We start from the raw sequence: 4,420 nt of genomic DNA, 5'->3' as shown, positions 1-4,420 counted from the left end.
GCAAAACACACTTTCTGTGTAGAATCCTAAAACAGAACGTCACGTCTTGCACAATGACAGCTAGTCACAGATGGAATGCCACTTGTGCCAATCTGTCCATTTTCTGTAGCATCTAGCGGATGAAAGACCAGAGGCAGCATTAAAGTAGGTCAGGGACTGGCACTGGTACACCATGTCCCTGCATTGATCACGTTTGGATTTACAACAAAAGACCAGACGTTGGCGATTTGTCAAGGGGTTACAAAATAAACTGATGAGCAGGCAGGAAGGAATGATGACTTTACCAGCCGGTGTTCACTGCTTGGCCCAGTCACTGTACATGTCAAGTTTGCACATTCTCTTTGTGTTTACATGTGCAAGAATTCCTTTTAAATATGGAAGATATTAAGTTAGTTTAGAAAATTCTGTTACTGTTCCAAGCAATGAGTTGCACCCCATCCAGAACAGCTGCCTGCCTTGCAGCTGACACCATAGGAGGGTAGACTGTCTTCTTGTATCCTGTAATGGAAAAGGATGAGTCAGAAAAATAGTGGATGGACATGTGTGTTCAGTATGCGAGTTCAGGAACTGAACAGAAGTATATGAGTGTGCTTGTGTGAGTTTGGAAAGCAAATGGATAAGAGGATGAATAAATAATAATGAGTTTCTGCTTCAAAGTGTGTGGCATTGAGGCACAGAGGTTATCATTACTGTCTATCAGCTCAGGTGTTTGGATTCATTTCCCAGCCCAGTGACTGTCCCTTTAGAGTTCGTCCATTTTGTAAATTTTCTCTGGGAACTTTATTATCCTTTCACGTCCCTCACTTAGGGTTACCTGTCACCTTAATATATTGTCACATTGTGAGCGAGTCAGCAACCTAAATGAGTGGATTCCTGAATTGCAGACGCATACTAGAAAAAGCAGGTCTGGTAAATGGATGGATGACTACAAACGTCTCCTGTAACAATTGGGATCAAAATGCATTATGGCCATAAACAAACTAAAAAACAAAACAAAACCATTGTAGTAAGGATGATGTGTCCACAGCAATTTCATGACACGTTAAAAAATGTACCCATGGCATAAAATTCAGGTGCGCTGGGGGACTTACAGTGGTGTGAAAAACAATTTGCCCCCTTCCTGATTTCTTATTCTTTTGCATGTTTGTCACACAAAATGTTTCTGATCATCAAACACATTTAACCATTAGTCAAATATAACACAAGTAAACACAAAATGCAGTTTTTAAATGATGGTTTTTATTATTTAGGGAGAAAAAAAAAAATCCAAACCTACATGGCCCTGTGTGAAAAAGTAATTGCCCCCTTGTTAAAAAATCACCTAACTGTGGTGTATCACACCTGAGTTCAATTTCCGTAGCCACCCCCAGGCCTGATTACTGCCACACCTGTTTCAATCAAGAAATCACTTAAATAGGAGCTGCCTGACACAGAGAAGTAGACCAAAAGCACCTCAAAAGCTAGACATCATGCCAAGATCCAAAGAAATTCAGGAACAAATGAGAACAGAAGTAATTGAGATCTATCAGTCTGGTAAAGGTTATAAAGCCATTTCTAAAGCTTTGGGACTCCAGCGAACCACAGTGAGAGCCATTATCCACAAATGGCAAAACATGGAACAGTGGTGAACCTTCCCAGGAGTGGCCGGCCACCAAAATTACCCCAAGAGCGCAGAGACGACTCATCCGAGAGGTCACAAAAGACCCCAGGACAACGTCTAAAGAACTGCAGGCCTCACTTGCCTCAATTAAGGTCAGTGTTCACAACTCCACCATAAGAAAGAGACTGGGCAAAACGGCCGCATGGCGGATTTCCAAGACGCAAACCACTGTTAAGCAAAAGAACATTAGGGCTCTTCTCAATTTTGCTAAGAAACATCTCAATGATTGCCAAGACTTTTGGGAAAATACCTTGTGGACTGATGAGACAAAAGTTGAACTTTTGGAAGGCAAATGTCCGCTACATCTGGCGAAAAGGAACAAAGCATTTCAGAAAAGAACATCATACCAACAGTAAAATATGGTGGTGGTAGTGTGATGGTCTGGGGTTGTTTTGCTGCTTCAGGACCTGGAAGGCTTGCTGTGATAGATGGAACCATGAATTCTACTGTCTACCAAAAAATCCTGAAGGAGAATGTCCGGCCATCTGTTCGTCAACTCAAGCTGAAGCGATCTTGGGTGCTGCAACAGGACAATGACCCAAAACACACCAGCAAATCCACCTCTGAATGGCTGAAGAAAACAAAATGAAGACTTTGGAGTGGCCTAGTCAAAGTCCTGACCTGAATCCAATTGAGATGCTATGGCATGACCTTAAAAAGGCGGTTCATGCTAGAAAACCCTCAAATAAAGCTGAATTACAACAATTCTGCAAAGATGAGTGGGCCAAAATTCCTCCAGAGCGCTGTAAAAGACTCATTGCAAGTTATCGCAAACGCATGATTGCAGTTATTGCTGCTAAGGGTGGCCCAACCAGTTATTAGGTTCAGGGGGCAATTACTTTTTCACACAGGGCCATGTAGGTTTGGATTTTTTTCTCCCTAAATAATAAAACCATCATTTAAAACTGCATTTTGTGTTTACTTGTGTTATATTTGACTAATGGTTAAATGTGTTTGATGATCAGAAACATTTTGTGTGACAAACATGCAAAAGAATAAGAAATCAGGAAGGGGGCAAATAGTTTTTCACACCACTGTATTTAGCTGATTTGAAAGTTGGAGCGATTTCATTTTATTTTTGTTACTTCATCAAAGAGCCAATTATCACATTTTTGTAACAGTAAGCCGTATTCAAAAATAAAAGTAACACTAGAATGCAATTACATGTGTTAGCAGACCACGTTAGATACTCACTCTTTAACAGCACTTTACATTGTCATGCAGTGAAAACTGCAGCCCAAACAGCCTTGTGGCGATTCAGTAGCTTTCACAGGCAGCAGAGTCCAATTCAAGTGATGAGAAAAATGCTGTCAATTGATGTGCTGTTGTTAGGTGTTGGTCATGAATGGCCTGTGACCAACTGCAGGTCAAATTTATTAAACACTAGCCGGCATTGTTGGTAAAAATAATCATGGAAAAACATTCTTTTGGAAATTCAACATGGCTGAGCACAACCCATGGTGAGACAAAAAGACACACTCTGAGACTAAAGCTGTAATTCAGCGAGACGATGGAACGTGTTAGCTAGAGTAGTTGAGAAGAAACATATCTGTGGTCTTTGAGATTGCCCTTCGTTCGGTAGAAAACTTTGTGAATGCTTATGACGATGTTCACTGTCACCTGTAGCACACTCCTGCTGCCTGATGATGATGATGATGATGCCAGCATTTAACTAGTTTGTACTGGGGATCCAATTCCCCATAAGGATTGGGTGTTGGACAAGAGGAAAAAATACAAAATATACAAACTGAAGTAACTTGTCTTTGCAACAATAAACTTATCCATAACTTAATTCGCTCAGAATGTTCCTCTGTTGTAAGAGAGACAAGTTTTCAAATTCGACCATACTTTTCAATGGAAGTTTTTGAAATTTCAGTCATTTGTACAGTGCACTTTATTCAAGAAATCTCAACAAAAATTAAATTTTCTTGACAAACTTCCTAGATGAATAATAGTGTCAAATTTCAACAAAATCAGTAGAGTGGAAGCCAAAGGGTTTGATACGGGCAGACCAAGATACAGGCAGACTTGACAACCACAGTAGGTGCTTTTTGCATTTTACATGATTGCAGCTAATAATGCAGTACTTAATTTCAAAATAACATTTTTTTATTTAATGGGATACTGTTATTGAAATAGAGCTCTTTTATCCCTAATGTGATGAATAGTCTCACTGGATAAATCTCCATAAGTGACACCTTATCTCACCCTAATTTGTGAATTTTTACAATAAGATAGATTATCTAAGTTAACTTTATGGACTATGAGGCTTTTTAAATGTCTTACAATATGGTACATTGTGTTTTCAGAATGTCCAGCAGTTTATGTCAGTAGCAGAATCAAATATTTATCTACACATAAACATTTGTATTGGCTGACTGTCTGTTTTTTATGCATCACTTGAACAAAAAATCTATAGCTTGTTCCACGTAAAATGCCATCTTATGGCTCTTTGCTCTTCCAGGTGACTTTGACAGAGATCTGGCCAGCTTTCCTACTTCACACCAACTGGAAACTCCTCAAAAATACAACGAGACAGCAAAGGCATTGTATTAAATATGTATTTTTCATTTTTCTGCTATGCTGAAAATGGCTTTCCTTGGCAGTCTAAGGGTTGCACTCTTTATTAAACATCTGGAGAGGTTTTCTTTTACACTCAACGGGATATGGGTAGGGACGCTGTTTAGAAAAAAAAATAATAATGGCAATGATGACAGATTTTAACATGTTGTAGGGCAGATTGTGTCACGTCTGAGTCAA

This window comes from Polypterus senegalus, chromosome 18, assembly GCF_016835505.1.
Source record: "Polypterus senegalus isolate Bchr_013 chromosome 18, ASM1683550v1, whole genome shotgun sequence".
In the NCBI taxonomy this organism is placed as follows: domain Eukaryota; kingdom Metazoa; phylum Chordata; class Cladistia; order Polypteriformes; family Polypteridae; genus Polypterus; species Polypterus senegalus.
The sequence above is the reverse complement of the archived record's forward strand: the minus strand, read 5'-3'. Positions refer to the sequence as shown.